The sequence below is a fragment of the Triturus cristatus genome, chromosome 4_1 (assembly GCF_964204655.1).
Source record: "Triturus cristatus chromosome 4_1, aTriCri1.1, whole genome shotgun sequence".
Classification (NCBI taxonomy): domain Eukaryota; kingdom Metazoa; phylum Chordata; class Amphibia; order Caudata; family Salamandridae; genus Triturus; species Triturus cristatus.
In genome coordinates this window covers 1028390162-1028409572 of record NC_140585.1, presented here as the reverse complement: position 1 = coordinate 1028409572, position 19411 = coordinate 1028390162, and positions in this window count along the sequence as shown.

The following is a 19411-nucleotide window of genomic DNA, read 5'->3' as shown; positions in this document are numbered from 1 at the left end:
CCTGAATTTTGCCAAAATCAACATTGAAAGACTAAGTGGGAACATTTACGGCAGTAATGTGGCATTATGGTTATTGTGGTCCAGGTGACTACGAAATATATCGAAATAATGACTGCAATGATGGGAAACATAAATTACGAAAATATTACATGTTACAGGTATTTGCCTGAACGAAATTTGAAAACAGTACTTACCATCCTTGTGTAAACGGAACTATTCAAAACTTTAATATTTGCTGCTTACTCTCGCTTTAATTCTAACTTATGGGCAGTGGTCCTTCTTCAATGTTTAGAGCTACGTTATTTAAAAACTAACGAACCCACCTATTGAACATTTGCATATGATTAAGACTCGCATGAGTTGAAACGCGTAATGCTTTTCCTGCCTCAGAATAAAGAATGTATGGAGCATCGTTGGTGTGGCCTGTCTCACGTTACTGAGGAGTACGTGTTTTCGTTTGCATATTTTGAGATGTCTGACACATCTGTGATGGGCCCCGACCCGAGAGGCTGAGGCACTCCTCTTGTCAGGTTTTCGTTTGGAATCTATGTGTTAAAGGAGTGCCCGCCGGCTGCAATGTGAGACACCGACTGAGTAATGATGGCAGGGCCCGATTGGAAGGCCCGCCTCGACTGGGAAAGTGAACTTTCAAAGAGCCAGGGTTTGCAAAAGGGATTTCCCTGTGCACTTCGTGCTTGTGGACATTAATTGTGAAGGCAAGTAACAAACCAAATAAGAACTTGGTGGTAGCGGAATTTTGCTTGCAATACACTGTGACCTTTTGACTCAGCCATAAAATGGAACTTTCCTTTCAAAGGCATTATTGATGTACCCGGTAAACAGTGAAAGCAAGCCTGAATTTTGCCAAAATCAACATTGAAAGACTAAGGTGCCGATCACGATCCGGTAAAAAAATTCCCTGTGCGACTCGTATCCGGTCTTTTTACCGTACGAATCGTACAAGTGCCGTACGAACTGGCAATCACGATTCGCATGGGAAAAAGACCATACGAATCGCATTGGGAATAATTCCCCACACGTCCTCGGGTCGGAAAAAGTGTCCGACACGTCCTCGTACGATTTACCGTACAAACGTGAAAAGCGAAGTCCGACTGGGGAATCACGATCCGTCCCGGGCGTCCGAATGTACAACCGTATGGTTAAAAGACCGTCCGCACCGAACTCCTATAACAACCATGGAGACGTCCAAACAGGTGCCCGGTACGTGCCGTACCCCCCCAGCCCCTGCATGTACGCGCCGTACCCCCCCCAGCTCCCGCATGTATGCGCCGTACCCCCCTAGCCCCTGCATGTACGTGCCGTACCCCCCCCAGCCCCCGCATGTACGTGTCGAACCCCCCCGTGTATGTACACCCGAGTACGTGTCGAACCCCCCGTGTATGTACACCCGAGTACGTGTCGAACCCCCCGTGTATGTACACCCGAGTACGTGTCGAACCCCCCGTGTATGTACACCCGAGTACGTGTCGAACCCCCGTGTATGTACACCTGAGTACGTGTCGAACCCCCCGTGTATGTACACCCGAGTACGTTCGAGTGGTACCCCCACCCGTGTATGTACACCCGAGTACGTGTCGAACCCCCCGTGTATGTACACCCGAGTACGTTCGAGTCATACCCCCACCCGTGTATGTACGGTGCGTACCCCCAGCGCGGGGGTACGGCGCGTACATGCGGGGGCTGGGGGGGGTACGATGCGTACATGCGGGGGCAGGGGGGGGTACGGCGCGTACATGCAGGGGCTGGGGGGGGTACGGTGCGTACATGCGGGGGCTGGGGGGGTACGGCGCGTACATGCGGGGGCTGGGGGGGTACGGCGCGTACATGCGGGGGCGGGGGGGGTACGGTGCGTACATGCGGGGGCTGGGGGGGTACGGCACGTACATGCGGGGGCTGGGGGGGTACGGCGCGTACATGCGGGGGCTGGGGGGGTACGGTGCGTACATGCAGGGGCAGGGGGGGGGGTACGGCGCGTACATGCGGGGGCTGGGGGGGGTACGGCGCTTACCGGGCCACCTACTCTGGTCGTTTCGCGCCGTACTTCGCATTTGCGGCACTTTTTGGGTGCCGTGAAAATATTGCCGTCCGGACTGCTGTCGGTTCGAATCGTAATTCCTGGGTCGTGAAACGCTGCCTAGAAGCGTCCCGACGTCACGTCGCAGCATTCCCGGATCACATTCGTATGCATATTTTCGTCGGTTGGTGTTTTTTACGATTCGTACGGAAATGGTGTTTCCGTGTGAATCGTAATTCCATGTTTGTAATGTTTTACAACCGGGTACGAGTCGGACGGAGAATACGCTCCGACCGACGGTTCGTACCCGGTTTTTACCGGATCGTAATCGGCACCTTAGTGGGAACATTTACGGCAGTAATGTGGCATTATGGTTATTGTGGTCCAGGTGACTACGAAATATATCGAAATAATGACTGCAATGATGGGAAACATAAATTACGAAAATATTACATGTTACAGGTATTTGCCTGAACGAAATTTGAAAACAGTACTTACCATCCTTGTGTAAACGGAACTATTCAAAACTTTAATATTTGCTGCTTACTGTCGCTTTAATTCTAACTTATGGGCAGTGGTCCTTCTTCAATGTTTAGAGCTACGTTATTTAAAAACTAACGAACCCACCTATTGAACATTTGCATATGATTAAGACTCGCATGAGTTGAAACGCGTAATGCTTTTCCTGCCTCAGAATAAAGAATGTATGGAGCATCGTTGGTGTGGCCTGTCTCACGTTACTGAGGAGTACGTGTTTTCGTTTGCATATTTTGAGATGTCTGACACATCTGTGATGGGCCCCGACCCGAGAGGCTGAGGCACTCCTCTTGTCAGGTTTTCGTTTGGAATATATATATATATATATACACACACACAGAGATAGATAGATTACAAGAATATTAAAAAAATTGATTTAAACAAATAATACAAAATTATGGAAACAAGCAAACAATACTAACATATATATTTCAAGAAATTTAAAAATAAATATTTAAGTCAAAACAAATAAAACATTTGCATTCCAGTTTATGCAAAAGTAGGGAAAGCGGTGCACTTCGGAGGATAAAAATTTACTATTCCCACTCCAGTCTATGCAACAGTAAAACAAGCGCTGGACTTCAGAAGAGTAAAATTTACTAGTCCCACTCCAGTTTGTGAAGCAGTAGAAAAATCGCTGGCCTTCGGAGGGGTAAAATGTCCTATTCCCACTCTAATCTGTGCAGCAGTAGAGAAAACGTTAGACTTTAGAGGGGTTAAACCCACTAGTTCCACTCCAGTCTGTGCAACAGTAGGGAAAGTGTTGGAATTCAAAGGGGTAACATTTAATATCCCCTTGTCTTTGCAACAGTAGGAAAAGTGTTAGACTTCAGAGGGTTACATTTATAATGCCTGCTCCAGTCTGTGTAACAGTAGTAAAAGTATTGGATATTGGATGGGGAACATTTACTATCCAAACAAACAATAATGGATCCAGAGATGGTAAACAAAACAATCATTAATCTTACTGAACGGCCAGTTTCCTTTCTCAAAAAGAAAACATTATGTTTAGGTTTGACTTTCTGTCCTACTCAGATCTTCAACTATTCAGAAACTCGTATAGATCTTTATAAATTTGTTAGAAAGATCAAATTAAAGAAATGGCACAGGCTTAAACGACTAAATACTAGAAAAGATGTCATCACTGATTCGCTAGCCAGCACATCTAATAATCTGGTAGTAGAAGATGCAGGAACTCTTCGACTGATCTAGCAAGGAATGATCTGTCCCTTGTAGACTCTCAGTATATATGAATTTGATGTTACCACGGATCAAGCGGCACATACGAAATTTAAAAGTAAATCAATTTTCTATCCTAATTTGCCTCATGACAATATTGACAGTTTTCATGAAGTAGTGATAAAATCGCTACAAAATCTTAAACATCAAAAATCAAGATATGTACCATCTAAATCTAATCTATCAGTAAAAGAAAAAGAAATAATTAGATCTTTAGCTGACGATACTGATATTGTTATCCGCCCTGCAGATAAAGGAGGAAATATTGTACTCTGGAAAAGAGAAGCATATATTAATGAAGCATTGCGTCAACTTAATGACTCAGATTTTTATGTGAAGATCAATGCCGATATGTATAATCAAAGTCTATTTGATACATGGGAAGATCTAAAAAGATGGGAACAAGATGGTCTTATAACATGGGAGGAATATTTTTTTCTCAAACGGGACTATCCCAAGCTGCCTATAATGTATTTGTTGCCTAAAGTGCATAAAGACCCCTCAAATCCACCAGGGAGACCCATAGTTTCTTCTATTGGAAGCACTTTAGAAAATGTGTCTAAATATGTTGACCATTTTTTAAGAGAGTATGTTTCTGTTGTGCCATCTCATGTTAAGGATACAAAAGATTTTCTTTGCAAAATTAAAAATACAACCTGGACTGACACCGATCTCATGATAACTCTCGATGTCAACTCGTTGTATACTATAATTGATCATTCCACAGGCATAGAAGCGTGTTTCCATTTCTTAAAAAATAGATCTTTAAGATATCTAGAACACATGAAAATGATCACACAAATGATGAGACAATGTCCAGAAAGAAATTTTTTTATGTTCAATGGTACCATTTTTAGACAGATACGCGGGACCGCAATGGGTACATGTTTTGCCCCAAGTTTTGCCAACTTGTTTCTAGGAAAATGGGAGGAAGAAATTCGGTCTGATGTTGATTTTATTCCAGAATTTTCTAAAGTCAAGGTCTGGTTAAGGTATATTGATGACCTTTTTATAATCTGGTCAGGTACTGAAGAAACAGCCACAAGATTTGTAGAGAGACTTAATAGAAACAACTATAATATACGCCTGACATTGAACATGAACCGCCACCAGATAGAATTTCTAGGTGTCATGATTACAGCACAAGATGGTACTCTACATACAAGTCTTTTTTGGAAAACTACTGCAGGCAACACTCTTCTTCACGCTCTCAGCAGTCACCCAGATAACCTAAAATGGAGTATTCCATATGGTGAACTGCTGAGAGTGAGAAGAAATTGCAGTACTGATTCTGCATTTATTATTGAACAAAACATCATGATTGAAAGATTCCTTAACAGAGGTTACCCTATGTGGGTGCTTAACAAAGCACTAAACAAAATCAGTCAAGTTGATAGGTTATCCACACTGGAGACAAGAGAAGAAAATGTAGCAGATGGGGAAAACCCTACATGTCAAGAGACAAGAGTCATCATGACCTTTAATGACAGCTCCCAACGGGTACAAAAAATTCTAGCTGACAAATGGGATATTTTGACAAGTGATATTATCATTGGACAAAATATGAAAAAAAGACCCAGTATTACATACAGAAAAAGTCGAAGCCTTAGAGACATACTTGTACATAATGATATCACACAAATACCACCCAGAGGAGAACATAATCTCAAAGGTTTCTTTCCCCGTGGACATTGCAGGGCATGCCATAATAGTCATATGGTACAAGAGTTCAATATGCCTGGAAAAGAAAGACCTAGACGTATCAATCAATTCCTCACATGCAGTACTCCATTCATTATATATGTCCTAGAATGCCCATGTAAGCTTAGATATGTGGGAAGTACTACATTTATGGCAAAAAAATGGATACAAGAACACCTACGTGCCATAAATAAAAAAGATGTCCATTTCCCCATAGCGCAACATTTCCAAGAATTCCACCTTTCTAACAGCTCCTTACTTAGCTATTTCATTATAGAACAAGTACACAATAATTCTAGAGGAGGAAATAAAGTGCTTAAATTGCGCAAACATGAATCCAAATGGATATCAGAGCTCGAAACAAAATATCCAGGGGGTCACAATTTGGACGAGGAACTGAGTACCCATTTGAATGAAGATTGAGATTATATCTATGTTATAAATAATAGTCCTCTATATTCTGTATCATCCACAATTGCAGTTAATTTTAATAATTTTTCTATTAATATGAATATGTGTTGTATAATAGAAATCTAGGTGAATTTTAATAATATCTAAAATATATTTTCTTCTTTTTTATCATAGGAAGGAAGGAAGGGACCCCCGGTATCCAGGGATGGCTATTTCTGATATGGGTTCCCTACCCTTTTCTTCCTTATTTTGGGTCCACACTTTATTAAGATAAGACTTTTTTGTCTTTGACACCTGTTTCAATTTTTTCCACTATTTGTTGTATAGAAACCTTGTCAAATATGGGCTCTATGGATTTAATACAATTGTGGTTGTTTACACTTGATTATTAGGAACTTAGATATGTATGTATGTTATTCAACGTAGTAGATGTCACAACCATTTTTGGTTTTGAAAAAATCTTTTTATGATGTGACACTTAGTAACAGTTTGGTTAACAATGGTATCGATATTAATATGGCTAACCATTTTGGTATATAAATTTCATGAATGCTTTGTTTTTTAGTATTACCACTATTAGGTATATACACCTGCATCACAAAACTATAATTTTAAGTATTTCATGTTGATATACTGTCATTTTTACTTAAGTTCTAATTACAACTATTAGGTACATACATCAGTAACATGACGTTATCAACCCATAATTGTAAGCGTGTTGTGTGGATATACCACGTTATCGATATCGCGGTAACTCTTGGGTATATAGAACTGTACTGCAATATTTTATGTCACTTGAAAAAATATAATCTTTATTGCAGTTCTTTGGACTCACAATGCATACATATCGTTTATTGTGATCACTGAAAGAATTGTGTATAAAGACCTTTTTTATAGCTCCAATATGGCCCCCATATTTGACAGTATCATACTAATACACTGCTGACATTAGTCCTTCTTTTATGTCAATACTTGGGCTACTAAAGGTTTCTGAACTTTATTGTACATTGTGTGAGCAAGACAGCCACGCTGTCAAAACAGGTAACCGAATAAACTGCACTTGGCTATATCTCCTGAGAGTGCGTTTTATCTGCTTTCAGTTGGGAGTGAACAATTTTTTATATATATATATATATGTGAACAAGGCCGACGGTACTGCCGAAACGCGTCATGACCAACAGCAGTGAGAACTGAAAATAAATTCCACTTTGCCACTAAGAGGAGTTCGTGTCATTTCCTGATGGAGTGATTGTTTGCAATATATATATATATATATATATATATATAGATATATATATATATATATATATATACAGAGAGATAGATAGATAGACAGATAGATAGATTACAAGAATATTAAAAAAATCGATATAAACAAATAACACAAAATTATGGAAACAAGCAAACAATACTAATATTTATATTTCAAGAAATTTAAAAAAAAAAAAATTAAGTCAAAACAAATAAAACATTTGCATTCCAGTTTATTCAACAGTAGGGAAAGTGGTGCACTTCGGAGGACAAAAATTTACTATTCCCACTCCAGTCTATGCAACAGTAGAACAAGCGCTGGACTTCAGAAGAGTAAAATTTACTAGTCCCACTCCAGTTTGTGCAACAGTAGAAATATCGCTGGCCTTCGGAGGGGTAAAATGTCCTATTCCCACTCTAATCTGTGCAGCAGAAGAGAAAATGTTAGACTTTAGAGGGGTTAAACCCACTAGTTCCACTCCAGTCTGTGCAACAGTAGAGAAAGTGTTGGAATTCAAAGGGGTAACATTTAATATCCCCCTGTCTTTGCAACAGTAGGAAAAGTGTTATACTTCAGAGGGGTTACATTTATAATGCTTGCTCCAGTCTGTGTAACAGTAGTAAAAGTGTTGGATATTGGATGGGGAACATTTACTATCCCTTTTCCAGTCTATGCAACAGTAGGGTCAGCATTGAACTTCTGAGAGACAAAATGTATTATCCTAACTCCAGTCCGTGCAATATTAGGAAAAGCATTGCAATTCATGGGGGGTTCAAATTAGCATTCCCACTCCAGTCTGTGCAAGAGAGGAAAGTGCTGAACTTTGAAGGAGTTAAATTTCAATCAATCAATCAGTGACACTTGTAAAGCGCGCTACATACCCGTAGGGTCTCAAGGCGCTGGGGGGGGGCGAGGGGGGGGGTGCCGCTACTGCTCGAACAGCCAGGTCTTCAGCTTCTTCCTGAAGGAGAGGTGGTCTTGGGTCAGGCGCAGGTCGGTAGGGAGGGAGTTCCAGGTCTTGGCGGCCAGGTAGGAGAAGGACCTTCCTCCTGTAGTCGCTCTTCGGATGCGGGGGACGGCGGCGAGGGCGTGGTTGGCTGATCGGAGGTGGCGTTTGGGAGCGTAGAAGTTGACTCGGCTGTTGAGGTAGCTCGGGCCTTGGTCGTGTAGGGCTTTGTGTGCGTGGGTGAGGAGGCGGAAGGTGATTCTTTTGTTGACTATTTGTTTACTATCTTCACTCCAGTTTGTGCAGCAGTAGGGACAGCATACGATGTCAGAGATGTAAAATTTACTATTCCAACTCCATTCTGTGCAACAGCAGGAAAAGTGTTTGACTCCGGAGAAGTAAAATTTACTATTCCAACTCCAGTCTGTGCAACAGCAGGGAGAGCGCTGGATTTCAGAGGGGTTACATTGACTATTCCCACTCCAGTCTGTGCAACAGTAGAGAAAGCATTTGACTAAGGAAGGGTAAGATTTACTATTCCAACTCCAGTCTGTGCAGCAGTAGGGAAAGCGTAGGACTTCAGAGGGGTCAAACTGACTTTTCCCACTCCAGTCTGTGCAACAGTAAGGAAAGTGTTGGACATTGAGGAGGTAAAATTTACTACTCCAACTCCATTCTGCAGTAGGAAAAGTATTGGAGTTGGAGAGGTTACATTTACGATTCCCATGCCAAACTGGGCAACATAAAGGAATGTACTTCACTTCAAACATATAACATATTTCAATAAACTATTTAGTTGACCAGAAAACTAAAACTCTTAATGTAAAAATTATACATATAAAGCAAACAAAAAAATGAAGCAGTTGACATGATTATTAAAAATTGCAATTCATTTTGAATAAAAACAATTTTAATAATGTATTAATCAATGTCACACACTATACTCCCACAAACCTAGCAACCCACACTTAAAATATAACTGCAATAAAGAAATATAACGCAATTAACATGTTAAAATCAAGTAAATGTTCCTTAATAAATACAAAGTTATTGTAAATTAATTATTACTCAAATAAATTCCCACCCTCTGCCCCTACAAACACATCAGCCCACACCTAATACATAATGTATAACATAAACATATTAAACAATTTACATAATTGATAATCAATTAAATAACTTATAATAAATTAATAATTAATAATTATTTAATTATTACTGAAATAACTTCCTACCCTATATCCGTACAAACCTAATTACCCACACTCAAAACATAACTTAACAAAAATATTTAATCACACAATTTCTATAATTAACAATCAATTAAATAATTATGAATACATTATTAACTAATTATTAATCACTTGTTACTTAACAAACGTCCCACCCTATACTCCTACAAACCCAACAACCCACACACAAAATATTACTTACACAATTTACATAATCATCATTAAATAATTTATAATGAATTTAAAGTAATTATAAATAATTATACTTAATTAATTAATTTCCCACCCTGTACCTCTAAAAACCTCACAACCCACTTCAACACTATATATTGCTATTAACACTTAATCATAAATCACTTAAAATTACGAACTATATTAAAAAATATTCTCAACGATTATGCAAACAATATTTGACATAAAATTAATATACGAACTAAAACACATACAGATAATAAAATAATGATATTTTTTACAACTTTATTATTGAAAACGATATTAACAACACAAATAATCTTGAAAATGATGGTACTTACCTAAAAAATAGATATTCCTTTCAACAATATTTTAGCATCACAATATCTATGTGTCACAATATTTAAAGTTTGATATTTCTCCAGCTCGATATTTCTAAATCGTCATTTTGTCCAAATAACGGAGAACACTGTGTAAAGAACATTGTTTGCATACTAAAGACTTTGGGTCTGTTTAACAAATCTGCACAACATCTTCCAAACAAGTATATATGCTCCTAGGATTGATCCTGGAAAGTTTAGTATTGATTGATCTGGGGAAATTAGAAGCAGCCTCAAAAGTTTTATTTTTATTGCCCTTCCCATAAAATGTTTTTTCACAAGAAGGCAGTGAAATTCGCTTCACAGATGTAACCTGAAGTAAGTCAAGAAGATAGCATTTTGTGCATCATGAAGATTCAGTTAGAGCTTTGAATGAGGCCTGATAGGTCTGACAGTTCAGTCTTCCCAATAAAGGCCCACCCGCAGTATTAAACATTCATGTTATGTCAGCAGGTATCACTTTGCTGAGAGTGCTTCGACTTGGGCTATGGAAGCACTTTCGGCAAAATGTATGCCCCTGAGGGAAGAAGGGGAAAGAGAGGCTTTGTTGTTGTCTCTTGCTCTATATTTTCTTTTCTCAGAAACAAACAGCCAAAGCAGGGGTTTGTTTCAGAGAAGCTCCTGAAGTGGTATATATTTTTCTATCTATGTGTTTGGAGCCCACTGTTGATTTCCCCTGACTGAGTCCAGGGAAGTTAGCATTAAGAGGTGCCCTTTATACTTAACATGAACCTAGAATTATGATGGAAATTGGTTACTCCTTTATTTATGAGCAGCTGAGTCAATTGAAGCCAATGCAAGATTTATGAACCGGCTCTACTGATTCACGAACCTCGCTCAGAATAATCACTTTGTGATTGCTATGTGAGCCCTCTACAATCTCCACCACCAGTTGGCCCCAGAGGAAATAAAGAAACACAGCAGAAGTCAGACTTCAGCACCCTGGTATAACTTGGATCTTAAAATCATTAAATCCAATTGTAGATGATTAGAACGAAAATGGAGGGCGGACTGTAGAAGGGAATGCAAAACAGCCTACAATCTAGCAGTAGAGGAATACAAGAAAGCTATCAAAAAAGCTCAAATGTAATATTTCACAAACAAATTGATCAAGCAAAGAACTCTTCTAAGGAGCTCTACATGATGGTCACTGCCCTATCTAAGCAGCAAAAGGATCACCAGTTCATACCAGATCAAACCTTTTGCAATAAGATCGCTAAATTTTTTTCAAACCAAAGTACAATTAGTCTACAATGAACTCTTAACAACAGCTCCCAACTCAACTGAAAACAATGACACGTCTAATTACTAAAACTCAGCCCATAGATACTTGTCCAGCTTGTCAAAATGAACAGCAGAAAAAATGAATAACCAGCTATTCCTGATTAAGTCAGGTTCACCCAATGACCCCTGCTCCACTGCCATACTACATCTGGTTTCAGAAAAGATCAGTACCTATCTAACCCCTATTCTAAATGAGGTGTTCACCTCAGGGACCTTTCCTGTGTCTTGGAAAAAAGCATGTATAAGGCCTATTTTGAAGAAACCTGCCTTAGACCCCACAGAGGTAAAAAACTACCGTCCAGTATTATATGTACCGATAGCAGCTAAAATTCTGGAAAAATCTGTAAATACTGAACTAACTCACCATCTAGATTCTAATGACCTCCTAGATCCCACCCAACATTGCTTCAGACCACGCCACTCCACAGAATCTGCCCTGATAATAGCTACAGAGGAAATTCGCAAACAGCTGGATGGAAGGGGAAGAGCCGTACTTGTCCTTCTTGACCTATCAGCAGCGTTTGACACTGTTAATCGTGCAGTGCTAACGCGGCTGCTGAAGGCAATAGTGATTAAGGAGAAGGCTCCAACCCTACTCTCCTACTTCTTGATATCTAGGGAGCAGAGGGTGTGCTGGGACAATTTGAAATACGAAAGGTTCTGCCTCCCATGTGGGGTGCCACAAAGCTCAGCACTATCACCAACCTTATTTAACATCTATGTTACCCCTTTAGCCAAGCTAATCAGAGAGCGCGGTTTTACGCTAGTCTTGTATGCAGACGACACTCAGATTTTCATATCTATCTCAGTGAGTGTTGAAACCACAGCTGACAGGTTCCACAATTGTCTGACGAGCATTATGGAATTAGAACCTCCTTAAACTTAATACAGATAAAACAGAGGGCATAGAGTTTGGGAAGGGACCACCTATAAGGAACCAAGCCTGGTGGCCAACAGAGGCAGGGATTTGCCCCCTTCCATCTGTTAAGGTGAGTGATGTTCGACAATCAGCTAAACTTTACAGGGCAGATTAATCTACTGACTGCCTCTTGCTTCTTCACATTGAAGATCTTATGTAAGATCATGCCCTTCATCCCTCAGGATCTCAGAAAAATGGTAATAAGTGCACTAATCCTATCAAAAATAGACGGTAACTCATTTATTTGGGCATTGACAAGTATCACATAGCTAAACTACAGTCGCTGCAGAATGCTGCAGCACAACTACTACTTGACATCCCGAAATAACCCTCCATCTCTGGCAGCATTAGGCAGCTCCACTGACTTCAGATCAAACAAAGTGCTGAATTCAAAGCACTATGGGGCATATTATCAAGACACGGCGTTAAAATTATCGCCGCTTTAGCGGCAGAAAACTGCCACTAAAGTGGCGATAATGGGCTTGATAATATGCCCTTGAGAATTCTCTTAGAAGCCCATGTTTAGGTATCAACATGGGCTTCTGTTGGAATTCTCTGCGGCATATTATCAAGCCCATTATCGCCGCTTTAGCGGCGGTTTTCTGCCGCTAAAGCGGCGATAATTTTAACGCCGTGCTTGATAATATGCCCCCATGTCTGGTACATAAGGCATTATATGGTGAGTGAGCATTGGACATGCAGAAACTATTTCTCTGGTACTCCCCGCGACAGAGTCTCAGATCAGCCAACACTGGGTTAGATCAGGTTCCTAAAATCCAAAAAGCCAGCTAGGGAGGGAAAAGCCTTTCCTACCGTGCAGCCAAACTCTGGAACAGGTTGCCTATCCCCAATAGGCTACAACCTAACAGGCATCAGTGTAGGAAAATGATCAAGACCTCGCTCTGCCCCACCAAATAATTTTGGGGCATATTATCAAGGATGGCGTTAAAAATTAACACCGGTTTAGCGGCAGAAAACTGCTGCTAAAGCGGCGATAATGGGCTTGATAATATGCCCTTGCGAATTCCAATAGAAGTCCATGTTCTGGTGCGAACATGGGCTTCTATTGGAATTCTCCAGGGCATATTATCAAGCCCATTATCGCCGCTTTAGCTGCAGTTTTCTGTCGCTAAACCGGCGATGATTTTAATGCCGTCCTTGATAATATGCCCCTAATTTTGTTACTTGCCTGGACAACATGCGACACGCCACCCTCAGTGCCAAGACACTTCGGCATTTACACTACTTACTTACATCGTAGATCGGGGGAAATTAGTCAGATAAACACTGCTGGACTTTTAAACAAGCGTGGTCTCCTCTACTCATGTCACAAATTTGAATTCCTGGTTCACCATTTGAAAAATATAATTCTGAATGATGGATACGTTATTGTAGGAGTTAATTAAAACCACTTACAATGAAAAACACAGTCCACCATAGGTTAAAAATAACAGGTGTTCGTTAAGTGAGGCATTTATACAATAGTTTAGCTAATAAAAATAATGTAAATTAACCTAGATTTTGTTTATTTTTCTTTAGAAACATTGCGGTGTTGCTTCGGCAAATGTTCTGATGTGTTTCTGCCAAAAATGGGGTGTGGGTACTTCTTCCACTGCTCTAGTCGATTTGGGCACAGACCGAGAATATTTTTCAACAGCTTCAAAGTTGAAGTGGTATAAACAACAAACTTTGGCTTCGGTTTTACGACAACGTTCCCTGAAACAAGAATAGAGAACTATGTAGTAACCCAAAGCTTAAAAAATGTATTTGATTGTGGATTAATTACATAGCTAAAGTAAGACTGTCTTTCACCTGTGTAGATCGATTGTAGATCATTTGAGCTAGTGTAGCAAGCATAGTTAGTTAGATCGAGGGTAAACTGTGCATTCAAAATGTTTCTTGTTTGAACATTTTTTCTTTTTCAGGAATTCAACTTCTAGCTCATTTGTAGGGTCATCTGAGCCTAATTTGAGCAGATGGTTACAGGTGGGGCCCACCAGCACTCAATTGTGGGCTCAGGCGCTTATTTTTCCTCAACAAGAAAAGGGGAAAGTGGAATAAGCAACGATGAGTAAGAACCTTTAAGAGTGAGGTAAGAGTCAAAAAGTGCCTGATGATGGATTAATCATGCATGAGGTGGAATCCAGATTATGCAGCCTTGGTATGTGGCAACACAATCTTCAGTAGTTACGGCTGCGGGTTTGTGAACACAACGTTTGACTCAGGAACCTAGTATTTTACAAATTAAGTGCTAAATTGGTTCATCTGTTTTCGCTGGACTAAAGTAAAATTGTTTTATTTCTGTCCATGATGAAAATGTTGCCGATTATTGAGCTGGAAGGACCAGCTGAACTCTGTATTTCTACAGGTTTACTGCTGCAATTTATTATTTATACACTTTCAGTCAGTCAGTCAGTCACAAAGTCTTTATTACGATTATTCATCTTAAAAGACATATATACAATAAAACAATGAATGATACAGTGGCCCTAATGAGAATCGCAAAATATATAATTTATACACAACAACAATTCATTTAAAATTTGAATAACCATAAAACCATAAAACTCCATCTAAAAGAATAAAATCACACGTTTACTGTATCCCACCATTTCTTTCACGGATAGCCCAAGACCAGCTTAAGAATTTAGCCACCCCTATTATAATGGTTTCATTGTCTCCAATTTTCAGGAGACGTTTAGCGATCATAGCAGAGGTTGTACAAAAGGATCTGCACAGGGGTGTGAGCCACATGCCCCTAGCTAAATGATAGGCTGGACAGACATAGAAAAGATGGTTTATGTCTTCAATACAGTCAGGGCAGAATGGACACCTATCTCCCGTACCAGTTTTCCATTTACTGGTGAATTTCCTAAGTGGGAGCGTTTCTACCCTGAACTGATGGTACAGCCTACGATCCCGAGGTTTGGTGATCAAATCCCAATATACTTCAAGGGTTGGTTCATCCTTAAAATTCCAAAAGGCTCTAGTCAGCGGGGAGCCCACCAAAGTAGAGAATCTCCTGCTTTTTACTAGACTCCAATATGCTACTCTTAAGTCGGTCTTAGATGGAGGGGTGACGATGTCCGGGGATACCCAGAACTCCCTCATTCCCATATCTATAAGGAGGTTTTTAACATTTTTTAGCCATGAAATCTTATTAGAATGGGCCAACCCCCTTACTTCAAGTAATGCCTTTGCGAAGTGATGTAGTTCTGGGGTAGACCACAACCTTCTCCAAAAGAGGACCATTCTAAGCTGTACAATGTCCTCGATGGGATTACACCCTAAATCAAACAATAATGGGATTCAACACTTTCATTAGATTTGTGCCTAGAGGCAGATTGTGGGATTGGGTTTAATGTATTGGACTTAATATTCAGATTTGCATTATCATCTTGGCTTGTGTCTGTCAGTGTGTAAGTCCTGATAATGCCCTCATTATTGACAGGTAGTCCTCATTATTCTTAGTCCTACTCATTCTCGACCCCGTCATAAATAACATGAGGTAGTATTAACAGACATGGAACAAACAAGGAAAGTTTACTGACACCACCCACCCTCCATCTAAGGGCTATAATCACTTAACTGACACCTTAGAACTTCCTGAAATGACAAGCAACACAAAGCCTGATATCAAAAGAGTGGGTGGGAAGTATGTGAGTGGGTTGAGGACAAGTAGGATTAAGAGTAATGAGGATTACAGGTAAGTAATCAGGGCATTACCTTAACGACCCTCGTCCTCGACCCAGTCATAACATGAGGTATACCAAAGCACACCTCCAAACCAAAGGCCTCTGCGATACCGAAACCTGAAATAAAGAATGACACAGGATATACAGCATACCCATGTGAAATTTACTGCAATATCCACAGAATCACTCAGGAGCAGGTGTCAGAACCACCTGCAATATACCAATCCCAAAATACAAACAATCGGTTTGTGCACAATTAAGATGATGATGTCTAATGAACGTGTGCTGAGAAGCCCAAGTTCCAGCTCAACATATCTCAGACAAAGATATTCCATTAAAGGCAGCCCAGAGAGTTAGGAGGACAAGGCAGTTCAGAGCCCTGATATGCCATCGAGATGGTGTCCTTAATCCAAAGACACAAAGTCATTTTAGACGCAGACTTCTCCTGTCCTATAACACCAAAAGTCCCTAAAAAAACTGTCCGAAGTCCAAAATGCTGCAAATTGTTCCACATACACAGACAATGGATGTTTCACATTCAAAATGTGCAACACACATTTCTCCAGAGAAGGAGAAGGACTGAGACAGGTTAACACCAGCTCTTGAGAGGCATAACATTTACAATGTACTTAAGAAATAAAACCAGAATCAAGTCTCAACACCACTGCATCCTCCACAAATCTCAAAAACAGAGGGGAGCACTTTAAGGCAGAAAATTCCCCCAAACAGCTGGTAGACGTGATAGCCACCAGAAAAGCCACTTTAAAGGAAAAATATTTAAGATCAACAGAGGATAAAGGCACAAATCTGGAAGGTTAAAGAGTGTGACACACCAGAGACAGATTCCAACAAGGAACAGAACCTCTGACAGTGGGAAAAAATATAGAAGGACTATGGAGTAACTTGGAAATCAATGGGCGACCATTTGAGGAAAAAGACACTGAATCCCGAAATCCTCTGATAGTTGACCATGACTCTAAGAGGTAGACAACGCACAACTTTATCAAACCCATTCAGAAAAAATTGAAGGAGAGAAGAAATTGACCTGAAGTAGGAGAAAGATCATGAAGAGAACACCAAGGGCCTGATTACAATCTTGGCGACGGGGTTGCTCACAAACTTAACAGATTTCCCATATGCCCTATTACAATTCCATTATATCCTATGGACATTGCAATATGGCGGACAGGATATCCGTCACATTTGTGACAGAGTATCCCATCTGCTGAGATTGTAATCAGGCCCCAAGCGTCAAGATTAGACCAGTATTTAGAGTAAGAAGACAGTGTAGAATTCCTACCAGAGCCCTGAGCCAGGGAATTAATGTGAGTGGGCGTACCTTGCCTCTCTAAAGTCCACCGTTAAACCTCCAAACCACTAGCATTAGAGGGACCGGCAGTTGTAGACTGAGAAAATGCAGTGGAGATGTAACTTAAGGCAAGATCCAATGAGGAACCACAGCCATGCCCTTCACCAATGGCAACCATGAACTCCTCAGTCAGTATCGAAGGATTGCACCACCCACGCGCTCTCCCATTGGGTCTTCATCAAAAAAGACTGAATATGGGGAAACGGCAAGAAGGCATACAGCAGCAGTGGAGACATGGGATTGATAAGGCATCCACTCCCCAAGACCACACTTCCGAAGTCCTGGAGAAAAACATCATCAGGAGTGCATTTGTTCTGGGTGTGAACAAATCAGCTCCTGGACATCTGAACCTCCAGCATATCATGCAATACACTCTGGTGGAAAGATGCAGATCCTCGGAGGAGGGTAAGCTGTGGGTTAAGGCATCCTCTACGAAATTGCCTATGCCCCTGATGAATTTTCGCTCAACTCACCACAGCACATGCCACTTGATGGCTGACATATGCCACTGTCACTGTGTTGTCTGATCAAATCAGGAAATTGCATTTGGATAGATGGGGCTTGAAGTATCTAAGTGCCCTCCCTACTTCTGATAGTTCCTTCGAATTGGATGAACTCATAGTCGCCAATCTGTCCAGTCGAGCCTGAACAGACAGCTGACCCAACGCAGCCCCCCAACCCAGGGCACTGGGGTCTGTTATATCCACCATCAGAGGAGAGGGGTGCATTTTCATCCTCCTGGTAAAGTTTGCAGAGTTCAATCACCATTTCAGACTGTGAACAACCTCTACCGAAGCAGGAATCCCCATGGTCAGAAGCAGAATAGGAAATGTCACAAATTTGTGCAGGTGCCCCAGCAACAGCTGTAGGTGTAACCTGGCCAAAGGTACTGTGAAAACTGATGCAGCCATGTGACCCTGCACCTCCATCTGTTGCAACAATGTGTCTGTAATGCAAAGCGGGACGATGCGATGTGGGGTGCCCACAGGTCAAGGTGCAGGTAGCTGCTTGGTGACAGTGTCTGACGTCGTCCATGAGACCAGTGTTGCAGTTTGAAGCAGGATGATGCAACTTGCGGTCATGGTTCAGGCAGCGTCATCGTCGTTAAGGCGCTGTTGTCAGTAGACAAAAGGTTGCCATGCGAAGTGGGAAGATGCTTTGTGCGGTGCCCGCGGGTCATGATGCAAGCAGTTGCATAAGTTGACAAGGCTGGGGTCAATGGCATTGATGTCGGTGGACCAGGGGTGCGGTGTTAGATGGGCAATGCTTCGTGTACCTCACGAGCGGTATCCACAGGCCATGGTGAAGGAACCTACATTGATGTCGACGTGGAGCAGCGGTGTCAGTGAGTCCAGGTGGAAATGTGAAGGAAGGTGATGCGAGGTGAGGTGCCCACAGGTCACGGTGCAAGCAGCAGTCCGATGACAGCAATGGCTGGTATCATTGGTGAGACCAGGGTTGCGTTGTGAAGCAGGGCGATGCTCAGGGCGGTGCCTTGAGATCACAGAGCCAGCAGCGGTGCATGCCACTCACACAACTTCCCACACTACTGAATGCACACCCACTGGCACCAATAGCACAAAACCCCCAAGCACAATCAGAACAAATATTTTCTTAAGTATCATTACAGGTGTGTTCAAATTAGATTGATTAGTAGGAAACTAAACACACCTGCATTACAGCTAAGAACATTGTTGCATGGAAGAGCAATACAGACATACACAAGGCTACATCATTTGTCAATGCACAATACATTGGACAATTGTAATAGTAGCTTACCATAGATTTTTGGCAACGACAGAGCCATTTGCCATCATGGCTGAGTTGGTGTAGCAAAGGAGGGACCTGGATGATGGGGTACAAGGTGGAAACGCAAGCCATCAGCAGAAAGCAGGTAAAAAGGATGTTTTTACCTAATTTCCTCTGATTCCACCAACTCACAGTATGAGGGATTCCCGTCACAGTTGCCATGGTGGTAAGGCACATCGTAATCAGCTCGGCAGGAATCTGTGCTGCAGTCCTATCAGCAGCAGATTATGCCTATACAGCTGTCAACACAGATGGAAAATCCTTGCAGAGATGGTGGGACCGTGGCGGTCTTTTGTCTATGGAACAGCCACCATCTAAAAGAGGGGATGGACAGGCAATCCTGCAGGTGGGAAGACTGACGAAAAAGCTATGGTGGGTCCCGATCCTCCAAGATCTAAATCAGGCTCTCA